Source organism: Pogonomyrmex barbatus, unplaced genomic scaffold (assembly GCF_055798465.1).
Source record: "Pogonomyrmex barbatus isolate J1 unplaced genomic scaffold, ASM5579846v1 scaffold4, whole genome shotgun sequence".
Lineage (NCBI taxonomy): Eukaryota > Metazoa > Arthropoda > Insecta > Hymenoptera > Formicidae > Pogonomyrmex > Pogonomyrmex barbatus.
Window position 1 is genome coordinate 2,647,193 of NW_028297138.1, and position 25,119 is coordinate 2,672,311.

The 25,119-nt window shown below is 29.7% G+C and overlaps 2 long non-coding RNA genes across 2 annotated transcripts in view; both read left to right on the plus strand.

Annotated features, from left to right (window-relative positions):
* LOC148935647 (uncharacterized) overlaps positions 1-25,119 on the plus strand; it is a 78,459-nt gene that overhangs the window by 27,344 nt on the left and 25,996 nt on the right. The window contains exon 2 of the long non-coding RNA XR_016140244.1: positions 18,679-18,854. This is a non-coding gene — a long non-coding RNA (uncharacterized LOC148935647). The remainder of the gene's footprint in view (positions 1-18,678; positions 18,855-25,119) is intronic.
* LOC148935650 (uncharacterized) lies at positions 10,813-11,538 on the plus strand. Its single transcript, XR_016140237.1, has 2 exons — positions 10,813-11,048; positions 11,249-11,538. It is a non-coding gene; the product is annotated as an uncharacterized LOC148935650 (long non-coding RNA).

Below are 25,119 nucleotides of genomic sequence, written 5' to 3' on the forward strand. Positions count from 1 at the left end.
AAAATTGTGTCCAATGTAGTTTCAAAAATAATTCGAGGAAGATAGAACAGCATATATGGGAACCTTCTGAAGCTCCAATGCATAGAATACATATCAATTTTGTGGGACCTTTCTTGGGATATAATTTTTTCGTTTTAATCGACGCATATTCAAAATGGCCTGAGATACACATATTGAAAAATATAACGGCACAAACTACAATTCAAAAATGTAGGAAAATTTTTGCAGCATACGGATTCCCTAAGGTCATTGTGAGTGATAATGGTTGTACGTTTGTTTCTACAGAATTCGGGTCGTTTTTGAAATTAAACGGAATTCTTTTGAAAAATACAGCACCGTATAACCCATCTACAAATGGGCAAGCGGAGCGTTTTGTACAAACTTTAAAGAAATCCTTAAGAAGTAAGAAATGTAATAAAGAAAATGTACATTTACAATTACAAAGATTGCTGCTACAATACAGAAATACGGCACATGCGGTTACCAAGAAAAGTCTGGCAGAACTATTTTTAGATAGGAAATTGAGAACACGACTAGATTTACTTGTACCAATCAAAGAAACTTATGTAAATAGATGTAAATAATAATAGAAATATTGTATTTTTTAATGAGGGAGAGAGAGTGAGTTGTAGATTATATCGGAAAATCTAAATGAAGATTCGGTAGGATAATCTAAAGATTAGGAAAATTACATTATCAAATTGAGCTAGACGATAAACGAATATGAAAAAGGCATGTAAATCAAATAAGGAAGATAGGGGAAGGAACTCTCGATCAAACGATGCAGGATTCATATGTCCCGCATTGGGATCTTGAGGTAGGCGGAAATCAAAAACGAGTCACGGAACAAGAGATCCAAGTACAAGTACACAGAGAAGAACAGGTTCGGGTTGAACCCGAAGCAGAACAACCATTGCAGCTTAACGTAAATCAGAAGCGAAATTGATTACTATTTCAAAACAAAAATATACTAAATTAAAAAATACTTTATGGACAAAAGTTATTTCTTCTAATCAAGAATCACATGAAACGGTTCAAAAAAATACTGTTTGGATAATACATGGATTCCAAAATAAGGATAAAGTTTTATCTTACACAAATGCAGTTTTGCAATGTCTTTTGCATTTAAATGTTATTAGAAAACAAATTTTTGAGTGTAATAATTAAATGTTTTAGGTATATTAATAAATCGATATGAAAACGGAATATCTGATTTGAATACATTTACAGTACGACAAGATTCAGGAAGTAATTTTTCTAGCTGTATAAAAGATCTGAATTTGTCATGTTGCATCTGAATTTCTCATAGCTATCTGTGAAAAATATGATTATATAAAAAATCTAGTTAAGCATCAAATACGTTCCACTATACGGTGCAAAACTTGTGATACAATTGTTACTAATGATAATATTCTTATTTAAATTCTCATTACTAATTTAAAGAAAGACAGTTACAATCTTAATGATTTATTAAATATTACTTTTTCGAGGTGGTATCACTCTCATGACCTATGTAAAAATTATACAGGGAAAGATATAATATTTAAAAAAGAATTAACATTAATACGAGAAATACTTATCATTTATTTACAATTATTTTCAAAACAAAATGATAAATTAATAAAAATAGATCAATTTAATTTGCGTGCAGTACCAACAACTATAATATCAGTAGAGGGATAATTTTATAAGGTAATGAATGCCATTTTTCATTATGGATCATCTATTGAAGATGATCATTATAGAAGTATATGTAGATATGAAACGTCTAATGGATGAATAGATATAGATGATGAGCAAATTAACAAGAAAAAATGGCCTAGAGGAGCAAAAAATACGTACATATATTTTTTTTTAAATTATTAAAAAATAATGATTGAATACTGATTATTTTTTCTAGTATATATAAAGTAAAAAAATGTTTCAAATATGCTAAATAATAAATACTATTTGTTACTAAAAACATATCCTAATAAAATTACCTTTTAAAAAAGGTAAAAAATAACGCCAAGTTCATGCGCCCATTTTCTTATTTATATAAAAGAAAGAATTTTATAAAAATTTCCACTCTCTACAAAAGTCTTTTTAATAATAAATTTCATATTGGTACAAAAGATGTGATATAAAGAATTGGCGCCAATTTCTAATTTAATAAAATAAAAAGAGCTTTACATTGAAATACATTTTATTTCATAGTTCATTTTTATTTGAAAAATCGTTTCATTATTTCTACAAAAAAACATGATATCAAAAATTGTCACAAATTTTTAATTATATGAAGTAGAAAAGAAACTTTGCAAAGGTGAAAAAAGATGTTATCAATCCAAAATTAATGTCAATTTGTAGTTGCCAAAAATTTTATTGAATTATTGTACTTGTGTTTAAATAAAAATAAAATATAAAAGAAAATCTGATGTGTAAGAAAAAAAAACGACGTACAAAAACTTGGCGCACCCGGGTCGCATTAAAACTACTTTTAATAATAATGAATTATGTGATAGACAAATAGAAAACAGTTTGAATTAAAATTTAATATATTTTAAGATTTCTTATTTTTAAACTTATTTCTTTTTTAATATTAACTAAATACAATTAGTGAAATATATAATTAATTATTAATTAATAAAACATTTTTTACATAAATAATGCAAGAAACTTAAAAATTTATTTTATTAGAATGTTATCTAGTATAAACGCATGTGTTTTAATATTTATTAATAAATTTTTTTAATATTATATATTTATATATAATATTAAATATTAAATATAATATTAAATATATAATGTTAAAGAAAATTATATAAAAATTATATAAAAATTTATTTACAAATATTTTTAAAAGTAATATATACATTATTAATGTAAAAAGATAAACAGTAAGAGTGCAATATAATACAATAAGTATGTACGTACGTGTTTTAATGCGACCTGGGCGCGCCAAGTTTTTGTATGTCGTTTTTTTTTCTTACACATCAGATTTTTTTTTTATATTTTATTTTTATATAAACATAAGTACAATTCAATAAAATTTTTTTGGCAACTACAAATTGACATTAATTTTGGATTGATAACATCTTTTCACCTTTGCAAAGTTTCTTTTCTACTTCATATAATTAAAAGTTTATGCCAATTTTTGATATCATGTTTTTTGTAGAAATAATGAAACGATTTTTCAAATAAAAATGAACAAATGAATTTATAAAATAAAATGTATTTCAATGTAAAGCTCTTTTTATTTTATTAAATTAGAAATTGGCGTCAGGTCTTCATATCACATCTTTTGTACCAATATGAAATTTATTATTAAAAAAACTTTTGTAGATAGAAATTTTTGTATAAAATTCTTTCTTTTATGTAAATAAGAAAACGGGCGCGTGAACTTGGCGTTATTTTTTACTTTTTTTAAAAGGTAATTTTATTAGGTATATATTACTTGAGTTTAGTAGAATAACGCAATTTTTATAGTAGGATTATAACTTGGCATCAGTTATTGATATCAAATCTTTTATACAAATGTTATTATTTGAGTTGAGTTGACAATGTGGAAATAAATTTTTTTGTTTTTTAATTAAAACTAGTATTATTTGAGTTAGAATAGGCAGGCTTTTCAATGAATACAAAGATACTAGCACTTAGATTTTATTTTTTAGTTTGATCACAACTAGAATTCCATTAGATATATTATAGCAATTTCGTAATATAACTTTTTTTTAAAGAATTAAAAGTACTACCACATGGGTTGGAAAATTATAAAAAGAAAATAAAAGATATTGTCAATTGGATTCTATTTTTTAATTTGATTAACAACAGTTTCTTTTTTTTTTTTCAAGCGTCCACTATACTTAATACCTTTTTTTTACCTGTTTGATATCAAACATTTTATAGTATTAACTATCTTTCTATATTCGATAAGCGTCTCGACATTTTTATACTTGAGGTTTTTTTTTTATAATTACATATATACATGAATATCATCTAGATAACATCCAACTAAAGCTATAATTTTTATTAATCTTAATTATTAATTTAGAGTTTCATTTGTATACACATATTAGTTCCATTTAGGGTATTATTTATTTCTCTTTTGAACATTGATGATAACTTTCATGTAACTCTTTTATTTAAACCTGCAAGAGAAAGAAACATTAAAATAAATAAATATTTTTGTTTCATAACAAGAAATGAAAGAATTATAAAATTTATCAATTAAATATACGATTATAAAAACAATTACAAAGAATCTAAAGCCAAGTTGAAACATTTATGTAAAATGGTAATGTTAATATTAACATTTCAACTTCCTATTCTTCTGAACTTTGTCATTCAATAATTAATTAATTTTAGCATTTTTCCTCATCACAGTTAAATAAAGCTATCTATTTTATATAAAAATATGTATATGAATATGAATCCAGATAGCATCAAATATAAATATTTATGTAATAAAATATATAGTACATTTATATATTTTTATACTAATCTAAAACCATAATTTTATTAATCTCATGTTAATTTAGAGTTTCATTTGTACACATATATCAGGTCCATTTAGGATATCATTTATATCATTTTAATAATTTTCACGTAATTTTTATATTTAAACCTGCAAGAGGAAGAAACATTGGAATAAATATCTTTTTTTCATAAAAAGAAATGAAAGAATTATAAAATTTATCATCAGCAGATTAATTACAAGTAGTATATGGGTAGCTATGGGTGGTCAAAACAAACTCCCACCACTTTCCCACTGTCGAAATCATGAATCGAAAACATTCTGAAACGTTTATGTAAAATGATAAAGTTAATATTCTTTGCCATTCAATTAATGTTTATAAATTTGTATAAAAATCGTAATGAAAAAATACTAAAATTAGCTAATTAGTTGAAAAGAATTTGAAATCAAATTCAAATGTTCATATAATAGTAACATTTATATATTTTTATACTCATCTATATTCATAATTTTATTAATCTCATCGTTAATTTAGAGTTTCATTTGTATACATATGTCAGGTCCATTTCGGATATAATTTATGTCTCTTTTGAACAGTGAAAATTTTAATGTAATTTTTATGTTGATAAATCTTTTTTTCATAAAAAGAAATTAAGGAATTATAAAATTTATCAGAATCATCAGAAGATTAATTATATGACTATAAAAGAAGTTACAGAAAATCGAAAGCCAAGTTGAAACGTTTATGTAAAATGATAATGTTAATATTAACATTATCATTATCAAATTGGCGTCCTATTCTCCTAAACATTATTATTCTTTGCCATTTAATTAATGTTTAGATATTTTTATAAAAATTATGAAAAAATACTAAAATTATTTAATTAGTTGAAAAGAATCTGAAGTCAAATTGAAATGTTCATGTAATAAAATGTTAACTTTTATAATATATTTTTATACTCATCTAAATCTATAATTCTATTAATCCCATCATTAATTTAGAGTTTCATTTGTACATACATATCAGATCCATTTAGGATATCATTTATATCATTTTATATGTAATTTAATAATTTTCATGTAACTTTTATATTTAAACCTGCAAAAAGAAGAAACGTTGGAATAAATAAATATCTTTTTTTCATAAAATGAAAGAATTATAAAATTTATCATCAGGAGATTAATTATAAGTATTAGGTGTACAAAAAAGTTCTGAGCTTTTTTTTGTAAAATTCAATCTTTATTCAAAAACAAACAAAAAAATATTAATCAGCGAAATATTACCCGTTTGCATCAACGACCTTTTGCCATCTTTCGGGTAGCTTGCGAATTCCTTGACAACAGAAGCTCACCGGCTTCGAAGCGATAAAGTCATCAATGCATTTTCGTATCTCTTTAAATCTCACGAAATGTGTATCAGCCAAATGATGCTGCAGCGACCGGAAAAGATAGTAATCAGAAGGCGCCATGTCTGGGCTATACACCGCGTGCGGGAGAAGTTCCCAGCCTAACGCAAAGATATGGTCCTGAGTCGCTTTTGCAACATGTGGTCGAGCATTGTCATGAAGCAAGATCACTTTACGACGTTCAGTAAATGGCCTCTTTTCTTCTAATGCATCGCTCAAATTGGTCAATTGTTGTTGATAGCGGTCTGTCGTGATTATTTCACCCGGTTGTAACAACTCGTAATACAACACACCTTTCCAATCCTACCAGATACAGAGCAAAACCTTCTTGGCGTGGATATTGGGCTTTGGCGTTGATGTCGAAGGTTGACCAGGGTCAACCCATGATTTTCTACATTTAGGGTTATCATAAAGAATCTACTTTTCATCGCCTGTAATGCTTTTGTGCAGAAAATTTTTTTTCCGGAACTTTGAAAGCAAAGTGAGTGCAGTGTCACGCTGACGATTTTTGTTGTCTTCGGACAATTCATGAAATCCATCTGCCTTCCTTCTGAACCTTTCCCATCGTATGTAAACGTACGGAAATGGTTTGCTGCGTAACGCCAAGCTGCAAGCTCCTTTTCAGTTTGCGCAGAGTTTATATCCAGCAGTGCTTGCAATTCGTCCGTTTCAATCTTTTGAGGGCGTCCAGCACGCGGTTCATCTTTAAGATTGAAATCTCCTTGGCGAAATTTTTGATACCATCTTTTACATGTAGTATGACTTACAGCGTTCTCTCCATATGCAGCACAAATCATTGCAGTGGCTTCAGTAGCATTTTTCTTCAAATGAAACGCGAAGTGGATGGAAAATTGAATATGCTCTTTTGTTATTGCCATCGTGAACACTACTGATTTTTAAGGTTATGTGCATCAAACGCCAAACCGTATGGCATTTTAGAAGGCCAAATGTCAACGCTTTAAAACCGCAAAAAGGCAAGAAGATATATAAAATTTAAATTGTTATTTCGGTTGTATGAAATCTAAAGCTCAGAACTTTTTTGTACACCTAATAGTTTGATTTAAAATTATTTAAAATTTTTTAAAATTATTATATGATACAATATACTTATATTGTATCATATAATATAACAAATTAACTTATATTGAATTATTCAATATACCGGTCCACAGATTTGTATTAAAACGATGTTGATAATTTTGAACGACATATTAGAATTTTCGTAACTCTAAATGTGAGAATTATAAATATTAAATATTTAAATCTTGTTTTATACATGAAGGTGTATTTAAGTATTTAATATTCATAATTCTCACATTTAGAGCTACGAAAATCCTAATGAATATGTCGTTCGCAATTATCAACATCGTTTTAGTAAAAATCTATTGGCCGATATATTGAATAATTCACTAGTAAGTCAATTTATTATACTATATGATACTTATATTGTATAATTTTTAAGTCAGTAATTATGTACGATAAAAATCATACAAATAACGTTTTTAATATCAAATTATAAATTGGACCTTTTAAAATGCCTGTAAAATTTAATAGTGCCATATACAATAATTATTTGATCCATGATTTGCCAGAATTATTAGAAAATGTACCGTTTAATGTATGACAAAACATATTTCAACCAGACGAAGAATCACCATATAACTATTGCTACCTAATATGGTTGTAAACGCTACAAGAAATCTTCTTCGACACTTAATTCTATTAGGCGAACAAAAAAATTCTGAGCTTTAGATTTCATACAACCGAAATAACAATTTAAATTTTATATATCTTCCCGCCCTTTTGCGGTTTTAAAGCGTTGACATTTGGCCTTCTAAAATGCCATACGGTTTGACGTTCGATGCACAAAACCTCAAAAATCAGTAGTGTTCACGATGGCAATAACAAAAGAACATATTCGATTTTCCATCCACTTCGCGTTTCATCTGAAGAAAAATGCTGCTGAAGCCACTGCAATGATTTGTGCTGCATATGGAGAGAACGCTGTAAGTCATACTACATGTAAAAGATGGTATCAAAAATTTCACCAAGGAGATTTCAGTCTTGAAGATGAACCGCGTGCTGGACGCCCTCAAAAGATTGAAACGGACGAATTGCAAGCACTGCTGGATATAAACTCTGCGCAAACTGAAAAGGAGCTTGCAGAATAGCTTGGTGTTACGCAGCAAACCATTTCCGTACGTTTACATACGATGGGAAAGGTTCAGAAGGAAGGCAGATGGGTTCCGCATGAATTGTCCGAAGACAACAAAAATCGTCGGCGTGACACTGCACTCATTTTGTTTTCAACGTTCCGGAAAAAAGATTTTCTGCACAAAATCATTACAGGCGATGAAAAGTGGATTCTTTATGATAACCCTAAACGTAGAAAATCATGGGTTGATCCTGGTCAACTTTCGACATCGACGCCAAAACCCAATATCCACGCCAAGAAGGTTTTGCTCTGTATCTGGTGGGATTGGAAAGGTGTGTTGTATTACGAGTTGTTACAACCGGGTGAAACAATCACGGCAGACCGCTACCAACAACAATTGACCAATTTGAGCGATGCATTAGAAGAAAAGAGGTCATTTACTGGCCAAGGACGTCGTAAAGTGATCTTGCTTCATGACAATGCTCGACCACATGTTGCAAAAGCGACTCAGGATCATATCTTTGCGTTAGGCTGGGAACTTCTCCCGCACGCAGCGTATAGCCCAGACATGGCGCCTTCCGATTATTACCTATTCCGGTCGCTGCAGCATCATTTGACTGATACACATTTCGTGAGATTTGAAGATGCATTGATGACTTTATCGCTTCGAAGCTGATGAGCTTCTATCGTCAAGGAATTTGTAAGCTACCCGAAAGATGGCAAAAAGTCGTTGATGCAAACGGGGAATATTTCGCCGATTAATATTTTTTTGTTTGTTTTTAATAAAGATTGAATTTTACAAAAAAAAGCTCAAAACTTTTTTGTACATCTAATATATTGAATGCCATGGTGGCCATTTTGAACAATTCCTGTAAATAAATAAATATAGCACTCAATTAATTTATTATTATTTATAATAATAATTATTATTATTAATATATTATTAATTGCTATTAATATTATTTATTATTTATTTATTTACTTTTATTTGTTATGTATAACTACATTAAAATTGGATAAATAACAAACACACATTTTTAAACTTGTTTTAATTTTACATATTTAATATACTATTTACTACATATTTACATATTTAATCATATAGATTTGATAATAAAAAAATTTATTAAATTTTTACTCGCTTACATATTGATCTTAAAATATATAAGAATTAAACATTCAAAAGCAATATTATTACATAATTAACAATTAAGTAATATATGACAATATAAATGAAAATAGATATCTAGATAAAAATACAGAATAACAATTTATTAAATCTTTACCTGCTTAAATATTATTGCTTAAATACCTGCTTAAATAAAATTTTAACAGATAACTAATTTATATATGGCAGTATAAATGAAAATATATATCTAGATCGTAAAAAATGTATAAGAATTATAAAAAATATTGATCTATTTTTTTTAAATTATCAATTATAATATTAATTTTTTTCTAAATTTATCAACACAAGCATAAAAAACTTACCAATTGCTTATGATGCACTTTATTCGACATCTTTGACAGTTCAATGTTTTGACTGATATTTTATAATATTACGGTAACATTAATCTTCATGTATAATTTATTAAGCAGTAAGTAAATCAATGTTATGGATTTGCTACTGCTGTTATTGCCTTAAGTTTCTGACTATGATTTATTCGCTAATTACTTATTACTGTTTTGCTATTGCTTTTACTGTTTAATTGTTTATACTGTTATTATTGTTTTACTATTTAATTGTCAATGTTAATAAAATACGTAAATGAAATTAGTACAAATATATTAAAAATTTTTTTACCTTTTTCCTTTTACCTTTTACCTAGTAAATAGAGAACCTAATTTCCCATGAACTTAGATTTTAGATTCGAACCTAGAAATGATGTAATCAATTTCTCAGTTTCTTACAATGATATAAACTGATTACTCTACAATATTTATAAAAATGAAAATATAATACATGTTTTTCTTTTTGTAAGAACGTATACACAAATACTACGCAAAATACATACTTTTATTCTTTATTACAATCCCTATCACTCACAGTTTCTCCATTAACCTATAGGCTTATTGCATTTAGTTCACGTGGTGGTTAGCTCGCGCTAACCAATCGCATCAATCATGTGATTTTTCGACCAATAAGCATAATGAAAATAGGCCGTTCGAAGCGCCATTGTGCGCAAAAATAAGAAAAGTTTAAAATTGCTTACCACCCAAAGAGCATTACTTTAATAAATGCTCCATATCTGTTTATATACATATTTCTGATTGTATAAATTTTGCAACTATTGTAAAATTTTTCAATGTAAAATTTCTCAATACGATTGATTTATACATTTAGATTCATGAGGAACTAAAAGCAAAAATCAATCATATCAATCATATCAAAGATTTATACTTTTTCTGCTGAACGCAATCAATATGTGCTACCACCATTAAAAAGGAGAAATATAAAATTTGACTATGAATATCGGCCTTAAAGACTTTTGAAAATATTACTAATACGATCTAATTACATTAATACGACTATATAAACCGTGAACCGTGCATTCATAATGAACGAAACCGTGGTCGTATTAGCGTCGTTTGCCGCTATCATCGTTAATATCATCAAAATAATACTATGTAATACATATTTTACGTATGTACGCCCAAGACATTATCATGCTCTCTGGACAAATGGACGAATTTCAAGAAGACGCATAAGTACAATTAATATTAAAATATAATTAATAATACATATTAAAATTTTTTAATTTATTAATATCTTTTTTTAAATATTTTTTCAGTATAATGGAAATAGATGAGCAAAGTATCATTGTCCAGCTGAAAGCTGAGATAGTCAATCTGCAGCGGCAACTCTTAGAAAAAGAGAATGCACAACCTGCACAATTTGCACAACCTGCACAACTTGCACAACCTGCATAACCTGCATAATCTGCAAAACTTGCACAACCTGCACAACCATCATCCGCGCAGCCGTTACAACTCGTACCGTCACAGGAGACGACATTATCGCCGGCCGAAAAACGTAAATATACATCTTTTCACTTAATTTCACTAGTGTATCTGTATAATAATAATTATTTAAATATATATATAATTTTTTTTTATTTAACGGGCAGCCAAATCTCATTATTATTATCGTATCTTTTAATGTATTCATATCTTTTAATATATCATTATTACCGTATCTTTTAATTATTGATAATTTTATTTAATTTGTTACAGCAAGAAGATGACAAAAAAGTCCACACAGCGATAGAGGACGCGGCAGAGGACGCGGCAGAGGACGCGGAAGCGAACGCGGCGGTGGTGGTAAAAAAGTTGTTTATAATTTAACAATACATTAAACAACATATATTATAACAAATATTATGTATTATGTATTATATATCATCAACATTATGGCGATAATATTGTATCCTGTGATGATACGTTGTATCCTGTATAAATAATATGTAAATCCTGTATAAATATGTAATGTAATATATAAATATATAAAATCTTTAATAGTATAATGTATTTTTTTATTATCTTGATACCCATGACACTATCCTCTCCTGATTTCTTATACTTTTATTAATGTCCTTTTAATAAATTATTCAAATAAATTATTAACTGTATTAAAAACTCAAAAACAATATAATTAAATAAAATTTTAACAAATAAGTAATATGTAATATATATGAATCTGAAATAATAAAAATTTTTATTAAATTTTTACCTGCTTACATATTGATCTTACTATATATTATAATATATAATTATTATAATATATAATAATTGAAAATTTGAAAGCAATATTACAAAATTTTAACAAGTATATATGGCAGTATAAATAAAAAAAATATATATATATATATATATATATATATATATATATCTCAAGATAAAAATATAAATCTAAAATAATAAAAATTTATTATTAATTTTTACCTGCTTACATATCGATCTTAAAACATATATAAGAATTAAAAATTCGAAGGCAATATTATTAAATAAAATATATAGATTTGATAATAAAAAATTTATTAAATTTTTATCCGCTTACATATTGATCTTAAAATATATAAGAATTACACTCGAAAGCAATATTATTACATAATTAACAAATAACTAATATATTGCAGTATAAATGAAAATATATATCTAGATAAAAATACAGAATAAAAATTTATTAAAGCTTTACCTGCTTAAATATTATTAAATAAAATTTTAACAAATAACTAATTTATATATGACAATATAAATAAAAATATATATCTAGATCGTAAAATATATAAGAATTATAAAAAAATATTTATTAATAAACTGAATTTAACGACTGGACTTAACGGATTGAAACTTAATGAAACGAGATTGAAAAACATTTACTTACAAGAAAAAGAAATAAGTAAGAAAGTTATAATATGTGTCCTAATTTATTTTGATTCCTTTAAATATTTTAACATCTTTTTCTCTTACAAGTTTACGCAGCTTTACAATTTTTTTTTCTGATAATCCTGAAAATGTATGATACATATAATTTTGGTACAAGTTTTTATATGATATGTTATATGATACGATATGTTTTTATATACTTTTATTAATACGTTTCATTAACATTATTTTGTTTTATTAATAATAATAATTAAATATATCATTTAATTAAATTATTTAAATTAAATAAAATTTTAACAAATACATAATATATGAAATAATATGTACATTAATATGTATCTTCAAAAAATATAGATAAGAAGTAATACAAAGTTATTAGATTTTTACCTATTTGATTTTACCCATATTGATCCTAAAGTATGTCAGAATTATTTCAATTTATTATTTTCATTTTAATAGCATGTGTATATAAAAATCAGAATTTAATTATTCCAAGAGAATTAAAAACGTTTGTGTAAATAATAATCATTAAGCCATTATCATTGGTAGTTCTTTTAAGGTATTTTTTCGCAAAATAATTACGAGTTTTCACGACTGGTTCGTGGTCGGCCCCCGCCGTGACGCACACCCTCCCTTCTTATTCGGGGGCTCGAGCCATGCTTGATGCAATCTCTCCTGTCGTGCTCCAGGAGGATTATTTGTATATTTGCCAATGGCGTTGGAGGGTGTCGCCGCTGCAGTCCGACCTGCATCCCTCGAGAGAATAGGACCATCATCTCTCTGAAGTACCGGTCGTAGAGATTCGAAAGAATACATGTATATATGTATATTGTAATATATATATATATATATATATATATATATATATATGTATCATTGTATTGTTGACGTGTTATTCTAAACATGTTATTTGCGATAAATATCATCACATGCCTCGGTAGTCGAAAGGATAAGATGCCTGCCCGGTAAGCAGGAGATCCAGGTTCGATTCCTGGCTGAGGTGGTATTTTTTCGCAAAATAATTACGAGTTTTCACGACTGGTTCGTGGTCGAGCCCCGCCGTGACGCACACTCCCTTCTTATTTCATCATTTATGTTTTTTCTAATTATTAATAAATTTTGCGTAAAGAGAAAAAGATGTTACAATTTAAATTTAAATCAAAATAAATTAGGACATATATTATAACTTTCTTATCTATTTCTTTTTCTTGTAAGTAAATTTTTTGCAATCTTGTTTCATTAAATTTCAATCTGTTAAGTTAAATCCACTCATTAAATTCAATCAATTCGTTAAATTCAATCCATTCGTTAAGTTTATTAATTAATATATTTTACTTAAGATTTGTTAAAGTATTTCAAGATGTTGCTTTATAATTTTTTTTTCTGATAATCCTGAAAATGTATGATACATGTAATTTTGGTACAAATACAAACAATATGTTTTTCTATACTTATATTAATACATTTTCATCGAAAAGATAATTCAGTCTTATTAATATTTAAAATATATATTTCTTATACTTTTTTTCTTATACTTTTATTAATATGTTTCATTAAGATCATTCTGTTTTGTTAATAATAATTAAATATATCTTTTTGTTTGGATTTGATGATATCTTTTTGTTAAATTATTTAAATTAAATTAAATTTTAACAAACACTTAATATATGATAGTAATGTGTAATGATACATTAATATGTATCTTGATAAAGATATAGATTGGATTATTAGATTGTTACCTGTTTATATATAGATCCTAAAATATGTCAGAATTATATCAATTTTTAATAGTATATATACATGAAGATCAGAATTTAATTATTACAAGGAAATAATTTTGATATACTGTTTAAACAAATATATCATAATATGATTAAGAATTGCACAACAATCTGTACAGACCATAGTATTTGAACATTTGTAGCTTTCATTTCTGCAGAAAAGCACAAATGCGTACGTAAAGGACAATAAAATGAAAAATAAAACTTACTGCAACATAATATGCACAAACAAACTGCAAAATAATATGCACAAACTTGAGTTACACTCCGAAACAAATTATCGCGAACTGTCAAACTCGCCGCGAACGTCAACATCATTGGCCATCAATCAAACATGCAGAAAAAGAGTAAGCATACTATACAACAATAGTAAGCAATTTTTAAATATACTGCTAACGCGTCCTTTTCGATGCACGCGTATTTATTACACACGCATATTTATTAATTATATTGATACCCGAGACACTACCTTGTTTACATCAACAATTATCGACCTTGCGAATAAATCAAGTCGATAAGTCAGGGTCAGGACCCCCAGCGAATTGATTCTGATTTATCAGTCTAATAAATCCGCTGAGTCGATAATATTGTTGATAATGACATCTCGTGATAAAGTTGCAGCCGTACAAAAACGACGACGATAATAATAAGAATGATGATAATGACGACGACGTTTCTTAAAATAAAAATTTCCAAATCGGACTTTGCGTAGCAATATCTCTGCTTGTAGGACACGTAGCAAAAAAATAAAAATACTTTTATTATGCAAATCGAACTCAAGTTATCAATCAAGCCTACTTAGAACTTGATCGGTTTAGCCGTTATTGAGATTCGGTAATTTCGGATGCTCGCATCTCGCCGACTCGCGTAAAGTCACAACGGTATCCGTTAGGTCGATAAGATTAATAGTGACATCTCGTGACAGACATTGCAGCCATATCAAAGAGAAGCCTGAGAGCGGACATGTCCGCGATTTAGCTGTAACTTTATTTTGAAGCGCCTCTATGTCCAAAAAACGTAGACATTGGGCTACGTAGCCAATGTCCATGATCCTGTAAGTAACATTCACAATTGCGTAGTTCTCATTCGTGCTACGTTCACGATTTTGTGATTTTGTTCCGTGCTATATGCAGGAGTGAGAGACAGTTAGTTAGATAAAGAGGGACGATCAATGTCTATCCGTTCTTGTCTCACTACCAGCTATTGTTAATCTTGTGGCAATCGCGACAGTAAACATCATGCGAGCTAAAGCGACGATTGTATCGTTAAGAGACAGAAGGTTGGAAGAAACACCCACTTATTTTTATTAATGTATATTCACTAATGCTATAAACATATGCACATGCATGAGTATGAATTATAGATAATATTTGCGCGTATTTAATGTTATACATATAACGATAAATAATAATAATAAAATAAAGATTAAAAGAATAATACAGATGCCTTAGTGTTATTATTTTCTCATTTACAAGCAATTTAACATGAAAATTGGGATTATTAAAAAATTAAAATAAAAAGTTCTGAATCTTTATGAGTAAGTTTTGTGAAATGTTTTATCAAAGATCTCGTGGTTTAGCGGCAACGTGCGCGACTCGCACTCATGAAATCGCTGGTTCGAGTCTCGATAAATAAATTTTTTTTAAATTACGATGCAATTTATACATAAAATAATTGTAATAATAATATATCATACATTCATTTTGTCTTATTTTTCATTAAAAGTATGCATTTGTCCTTTTTTGGCTTTCTAAAAATTCATTTTTGAAATTGTTATATTAAAAATACTATTTATGTTAATATATAATATACATTTTTAATAAAAAGAAGGACATGGTGTTTAAATCCATATATTATTATTATAATTATTATATGTACAGATTGCGTTCGAATTTGAAAAAAAAAAAATAATCGAGGCTCGAACCAGCAATCTCGCGAAAACGAGTCACGCATGCTGCCATCAAACCACGATCTTTGGGCAAACGATACACAAAACTTCCTTATAAACACTCATGTGCGGAACTTTTCAACTTCTGTAATATTCATACACATACACACACACACACACACACACACACACACACACACACACACACACACACACGCGCGCGCGCGCGCGCGCGCGCACGCGCAATTAATAACAGTACGCAAAGAGAACACTTTTGCTGGCAAATCTAAAAATTTGATGAATTTGACCAGATAGATTTGAAAATAATTTCGTTGAGCCTTCAAAATTACTGTATACGACGTTCAAAATTGCACATTGATAGTCAGAAGATGAAAAATGTTTGCACTATTATTCTCATGTTTAAGTGTCCTGTATAATAATAATTTTGATGGTCCGATAAAATTATTTTCAGGTCCCGGTCAAATGTTTATATTTGCAAAAGTATTCTCTCCGCGAGAAAAATAATACGGACAAGGCTCGAACAAGGTATTATAATGATTACCAGTATAATTTTTTTTTTATATCTTTATTTTTGTATAAAAAAATTGTTTTAAGCTTTTTGTTATAAAAGTTATAAAAGTTATAAAAGCTATAAAAGTTATAAAAATTAGTTATAAAAATTAGTTATATAAAAATTATATATGTTATTCTCTCTGACAAGGCTATTTGGCTTTCTTTTACCTCTGCCTCTTTCTTTGTTTCTACTCTTGTACCTTCCTTTGGATCTTTCTCCTCTTCCTCTTCCTCTTTCTATTCCTGTTCTTCTTCCTCTTCTAGCTCCCGCAAATGTTGCAAAAATAATATTTTGTAAATCTCTTCTCTGAAATAAAACATAAATTTATTTTCTAATTTTATATACATAAATTGTAATCAATTGTATAATTAATATCTTTATAATTATTGTCCATTTTATTATTATTATATATTTATTAGATTATAAAAATATATATATATATATATATATATATATATATATATATATACATAGTTGAGAGTTACAGTTATTGTTATAATGTCAGCCATCGTCATCGTCGTCGACATTGCTATCAATGCTGTCACCCCCCGTGGCCACCGTCGTCGGCACCGTGGCCACCGTCATCGGCACTGTGGCTACCGTTGTCGTTGTCGATTCCGCTCTTGTTGCCATCGTGCTTCCTTTTTTTTAATTGAAAAAACACAAAATGTATAATAATATAAAAATAAGAAATATGTAATATAAGAATAAGGATATATAATTATGTATAAATCCTATATAAAAAGATTTTTATACGAGATAATATTTATAACTGTATTTATTATGCTGTTTTGATCTCACATGTTTGCGTTTGCGACTAATCATGGAATATGACCGAAAGATAGAGCGCTTATATTGCGTCTTGCATTGTTACTGTGTGCGCCCTGTTTTTAATGTTTTTTTTCTGAACGGACTTAAGCTATAGACAATAACAAAAACAAAACAGCGCGAGAATGTTAACGATGAAGCTCACGTAAACCGGCTGGCGCATTAAACAAGACAGTTCGACACTATACTTCGTTGACAGTGTACCTTCTTTCTTTCCTAGACTATATTAATTCTTTAAATTGTGTATCAAATTCATTTTTTTATTACAATTATTTTTATTCTTTTTTGTATTGTATTAGTATAGTAATACTTCTCTTCGTGCAACAAATCAGTTTTCGGTTGCACTAATTTATTTCAGTTTTTTTTTTGTTTATTTCTCCAGTAGTGCAATAAATCAGTTTTTGGCTGCATTAATTTATTTCAATTTTTTTTTGTTTATTTCTCCAGTAGTGCAATAAATCAGTTTTCGATTGCTAACTAATTCGTTTTTTTTTATTTATCAAACAATGCAATAAATTAGTTTTTTGTTGCACTAATTTATTTCAGTTTTTTTGTTTTTTTGTTTCTCCAGTAATGCAATAAATCAGTTTTCGGCTGCACTAATTTATTTCAGTTTTTTTTGTTTATTTCTCCAGTAGTGTAACAAATCGGCTTTTGGTTGCATTTATTAATTTCAGTTTCTTTTATTTTCTTTTTAGTTTCTTTTATTTGTTTGTATTTCTTTTTTGTGTTATATACATTTAAAGCAAAAATAATAACAATAAGTATGGAAGCTGTATGGAAACCGTTTATAATAAATGCATACAAACTGTCGTAATGAGAGATATTCAACAAGAGCACATCTACAATATTTAGATTTCCTGTAGTTACTGATGCAAGATGTCAATGGATACGCAACAGCGATAAGTTCTTTATTCTATTTGTAATATAAAGTGCTGGAAATTTATTTAAGGAAAGTTGTAGATATTTATTAAATATAAAGATAGATATATGAAAGAATAGAAAAATTAATTTTTTGCACTAATCATTCTTTGTTTTCTACTTTTCTCGTGCCTTTTTTTCTGAATTTGTGTAATTACTCTTTGAATTAATTTTTATTTGCTTTCGAAAGAACAAAAAGAACAATTAAATAATAAGGTATTATAAAGACTTAATTAAAAATAAATTATAAAATTTAAAAATTAATATCTTGTCTCATAATTTTCAGAAAATATTGCATTGGAAATATGGTCGGCCAATTCCTTACGTCGTTACGTGGTCTATGTGCAAATCACTTCAGTCCAAGTTCCTTCAAGGGAAAAGACAAGAAAAAATTAAAATGAGATGCTATTCCCATCAAATTTAATGACTATTTACAACAGGAATTGGAAATAAGACATTCAGGTACGAGACAAAGCAGGCAAAATATTACTTTTACAGACATACTGGCAGGCATAGATATAGAAAATAATGAAAATAATTTAGAATTAGCATCTGTAAATTTCAACAATTAATCTGTTAAAACGTATCATCCATCACGATCAAATTTCGATATTTTGGAGGAAGAGGAAAATAATGGAATGGGTTCATCTAGAATTTCCGATAAATGATAAATTTAATACGTGTGACACGGCACCTGTTAGTAATACAATAATACATACATGTAATGCAAGTAAAAAATCATATTTCTCAAATAACAATCATTGATCTTTTAAAGAAAGAAATTGATCATTTGCGTAGTATAATAAAACTACTAAAATGTCGTTTGCGTCACTCGAAAAGTATGTAAAAAAATAACAAAAAAGAGCAACAAAAGAATTCTAAAAAATTTGATAGATTTACATCTTGTTGTTAAGGCAATTATTAATTTAACTTCATGAACCAAAAGCACCATATTCTCAAGAAGAGAAAAATCTTTCGCAGCAATTATTTTATGGCGACTCGCGGGAGTCACGCACCGCGTGCCACGCACTTGTCGCGAGCCAAAACAATTAGGATCGCGATCCGCGACGCGACGCAGGAAGAAATAACTTTCTCGTAATTAGAATTACCAAACGTATGTACGTATGTACGTATATCTAGATAAACATTCGCCGATTCGATACTCAATATTGAGCTCTCTGTGCTGGCAAAACTAGAGAAAAGGTTTTTTGTCCGACGACTGAAAAATCGCTTCCTCCTCCTCGCCAACCGAAAGGTCGGCCTCCTTCGACTGCAAAGTCGCCTCTTCGTCGACCGTAAGGTCGCTTCCTCGTCGGCCGCAAGGTCGCTTCCTCGTTGACCGAAAGGTCGCCTCCTTCAGGTCGACTGAAACACGTCGCCATTCCTCTTCCAGAGTACACCTTTTCGACGCGAGGGTCAAAAGGAAACTCATCCGGGATCTCTTCGGGAACTCCTTCTCCGCCGCCAGTTTCACCATCATCCTCTTCCGACGAAGCGGCGGAATTTCGTACATATCTTTGCGAGAGATTTTCCGACAAACCCCCGATGCCGGGGAAATCCCTCAATTTTTGCCGCGAAGCCACACCCGAGTAGCGACTCATCCCACTTGACCTCCCGAAACCATCTCTCCGCGACACTCGGGTCTTTCCGATAGAACCACCTACACCGACGATATCGGAAAGTTCCGCAGAGTCTCAGCGCCACAAAGGCGGAAACGGATCTCGCCATCGGCGTCGTGAAAGGCATCTAGCTTGATTTGGGCAACCCGGGCCTTAGCCGCCCGTGCCCTATCGCGATAGACTCTAAGAGAATCAAAAAACAATTCAAGGACGACGAGGGTCAAGAGACGACGAGAAGGAAAGGACTTAACGACTGCAGCAGACGGATAGAGACGCGAAATACGACCATCCAGGATCTGTCGCATTATCAACCAATTCGAGAGATAGAATTTACACATACGGCAGACATTCACAAACACTCTCACGCACACCCAACCACTTGCTTTGTAAATACACACATACTTTTATTCTTTTGAAATATTTCTTTTATTCTCCATCGCATTAAAAAATCACACATAACGCACGAGTGGTTCGGACTTTGTAAATATTGTAAATATTTTAAAAGGCATAAATAAACATAATTTTGGTAATTCTGTTGTGCTCGAACCGTAAATCTTCACACAAATATCTATCACAATCCGCACAATCACACTTGCGATACAGCGCATATTCAACATACACTCGCAATCACTCAATCAAACTGACCCTATCACATAATCATAATTTTATTATTCAGCTTCTGCATTGCACCGCTTACGACAGGCAGGACCATTGGAAGACGGCATGAAGAATATCAAATGATGCCAGAGTTTTGTGATTTCAAATTTTCAAAACTGCAGGAGAAAATTACAAAGTTACCTGCGGAAGAAAGAGTAGTACAAATTCGAAAAATGTTTGCGCGTCCGACAATCATTCCGTGTCGAAAGGAAAGTAAACGTAAAAGTATTTTCTTTAACTTAAAACTGCACAAATGCGAATTAACAGAAAACAAAATTTTTTACATAAGTGGAAAGAATAAAACAATTTTCGTCTGACCTGGCACTAGCGCTGATATTCAGTCGTAGCTCGACCCGTTTCTCCGCCGAAATCACGTTTATCTCTACTATTATTAAAATTTTCTTCCCGCAATATCAATTATTTTTGCTCTCTCGATAGCTGCTCTCAGCGAGTTGGAGAGTCTTTTTTATATAACCTCTAGTCAACGCAGAAACGAACTTCGCGCAAGCAATTTTATTCCGAATCGCGTGTGTATACTTCGGATATGCTAATCGCGATAGCGTTTCGATTTCAGAACCGAACGTTGTCAGATCCTCACCAAATTTTTGTTTCCTATTCGTAAATAAAGAGTAATATGTCTGAGACAAATGCACCTCGTCGAAATGCAATTCTAGTCTGACTCTCAATTCCGCGAAATCGAAATTCTCTTCCTCGCGTATTCCCTCAAGAACCGAACGCACCTTTTTCCTCAAATATGAAGCTACGCGACGGCTTTCGTGGCATCATTCCAATGATTCACCCATGCAATTAACTCGAATTGCGAAAAGAAACTCTTGCAACAGAACTCCCCCGTCATAAAAATTGAGTTTTAACTTATAGCCAATCTCCGCGTGTCCGCGCGTGATATTTTCCGCGACTCTATTAATGGAAGGACTTATCTGTATTGCTTTTTTAAGCTGTTGAATTTTCTCATCGTGCTGTCATAGTTGCGCTGCGAATTTAATTTCTCTGCGCGATGATTCCTCCCTTAGCAGACGTACTTACTCAATGACACCCTCGGCAAAGTCGACGCCAATGTCGCCGCTTCCGGCGACTCCTGATGAGGCCTTTTCCTCAAATTAGTTGTTGAAGCCATTGCTATTTACTATTGCCGTCAAAATATTGCCATGGTATCCCGGATGAACCCCCAAAAAATGTTATGCCTGCGACGATCTCTACGCACTCTTTCGCGCACTCACCGCGCACACGCGCAACCCGAAGGAAACGAAGCTCGGCAAAGAACAATACTTCTTTACAAAATACAAAGACTTTATTAAAATCGGAACAATTACAGAAATTCAGCGGACATACGTCCGTACGCCGCAAGTCACCGCGTAGAACAATCACATAAACAAACATTCCGTTGCCCCCGAAGAACGCTTCGCTTTTTCTCCATACGGTGGCTCGACTTCACTCGGCCGCTGAAGACTCACGCGGACATAACAGTATCAATACACAATGTACAATGTCCAGAAGTCGAGTGTCTTATTAATCCACCCACAAAGATAATTAAGTCAATAGAAAATTAAATAAATGCAAATGATACAATGATTACGAAATAACATGATTTATTGATAATGCTGCACAAGGAGGATCAAATTTATTATCTCACATTACAGAAGCGCATATTTATCCTATCATTTTTGAAGCAATGAACGTCAAAAGAGCATTTCAATTATTTAGTAATAAGTTTGCAGCAGCAATAAGAACAGCGGGCTATGCAAAGAATTGCAAACTATTACATGGGAAGCGATGGCAAATTTTACAATGCATGAATAACGTTATTGACGCTTGTAATTCATACAGTAATAATATAAAAATTGGTGGAAAACGATTATTATCTGATAAAAATCGTGACATTGAAAATTTGTTAAGAGAATTTGTTACATGGTGCTCGAGATGGTCAATGTCGTCTAACCAAATATTAAAAATTCCATATTTAAACGGATTTTGCTTGATACAAACTATTTTGAATACATATTATATATTAAAAATAGAATATGAAATGTTTGAACTTGTGATAGGATTGTGCAATCAAGATTCTGTAGAACATTTATTTTCAAAATTAAGGCAACGAAGTGGATTTAATCCTAATCCTACCGCAAGAATGGTCCGACTTTTTTTGAGATACATATTACGTGCGGGATTGCTTCCATCATTTGTGTGGATATATCCATAAGCAATATACAATGTCCAGAAGTTGAATGTCTTATTAATCCACCCACAAAGGTAATTTAGTTAAGTCAATAGAAAATTAAATAAGTGCAAATAATATTTTTGTACAAAATAACATCGATAACATCCCGAAGACGAATTTTTTGCTGATGATATTATCGAAGAGTACAATAATATCGAGAGATACGGTCGTGGCTCGTCGCCGAGTGTAAGTGTCAGCGCTTTACGAGCGCGAGATCGGCCGTGTCTCTTTACGCGAGCCTGCGAGTTGCTAAGTATCAAGATTATCGGATTTCAATAACGGTTGAACCAATCAAGTTCTGAATAGGCGCAATCGATAGCTTGGATTTAAATTATATAATAAAAGTGTTTTGAATTTTTTTTTACGTGTCCTGTGAGCGGAGATATTACAATTCAAAGTCCGATTCTAGAAATTTACTTCAAAGAAACGTCGTCGTTATTATTATTATTGTTGTCATTATTATCATCGTCGCCGTCTGTATGCGCTACGGTTGCAATTTTCGCCACTACAGCGGCGCTAGCAATCAATCTTTCGGAGTGATGTACGCATATGAGAGCGAGCAAGACAGTGAAAGAGCAAGCGAGACAACGGAAGAGCGATACGAGAGCGAGCGAGACAGCGAAAGAGTGAGCGAGACACGAATTTTAATATTTAAATAAATATATATTAATAATAATAATAATAAAATAAAATAATGAATACAACTTGTGTAATGCCTAAGTTGATTTGAGTATGCAAACGATCATTATTTCAAAAGACCATTATCGTAAAGCTAAAAATGTTCCATGGATATTGTCAAAAATGATTATTTCCGTTCAAGAATCAAATGAAAAAGACTCACAAAATATTGATTGGGTTTTGCATGGTTTTCAAAATATAGATAAGTTTTCCTGCTATGCAAATGCCGTTTTATAATGTTTATTGCATATAAATGTTATCAGAAAGCATTTATTTAATTATGATAAGTTAAAGTATAAGATATTTTAAATTTATTTGGGCATCAATATGACATGGAATGAATAATTTGAGTACTTATGATATACGAAAATCTTTATAGAAGAATATTTTTCGACTCCCATTAAACAAGATGCATTCGAATTTCTTATTGCTCTTTGTACAAAATATGATTATCTCAAAAATCTAATACAGCATCAAATTACTTTTACTAATCGATGCAAATCCTGTGGTTATATAAAAGTTATCATTGATAATAATTTATTTCTTTCTATTTTTATTAAAAATTTAAATAAAAAGAGTTACAGTCTGAATGATTTATTAAATACATATATATTCATATTGGTGTCAGTTATATAACAAATTATGTGAATGTTATGGAAAAAATAATATACTATTTAAAAATGAATTAACATCGACAAAAGAAATACTTGATATTTGTTTAATTATTTTTTCATTAGAGGAAAATAAATTAATAAAGATATCACAGAAATTTAATTTATATATCAAATAAAAACATAACTAAAATATTAATAGCATAACAGCAGTATAAAGTAATAAATGCTATATTTCATCATGGTATAGATATTGAGAAAGGTGATTACACAAGTATGTGTAGAGAAGGAAAATCTTGGATTGAAATTGATGATGCACAAGTTAAGAAAAAGCAATGGCCCAGAGGTGCTAAAGATATTTATATATTATTTTTACAAGAAAATTTAAATAAAAATATGTAATAAGCAGCATAATATGAAAATATAGATGCAAATTTTACATAATATATTTTCAAATTTTCATAAATAATTTTTGTACAAAAGTTTACTTCAAACTAAATTTGCTTATATTTCATTGCATAAGTTATATTATATATAATAAATTTATTAAGGGCAATCATAATTTTATAGTAAAGAATTGTATCGTCTTTTATAATGTCTGTCAATATTTAATTTTATTTATACCTTATTTTTATTTGCAGAAGCTTTTACAATTTCTCCATTTTTCTTTATGTAGCACCGACATATACAGTTGTACAGAATTTATCATCATGTTATAATGTAATCATGTAGCAAAAAATGAAAATATATATATTGTTTATAAAATGCTTAACACAACAAAATAAATGATATCACAACAAACTTACTTTTTATAAAAAAGTAAAAAAGTCGCCAAGCGTACGCGCAGTGTGTATGTGAAAGATTATTACAAGTTTACGCGCAGTGTGTATGTAAAAACTCAAGTATATATCTTTGCACCAAAGATC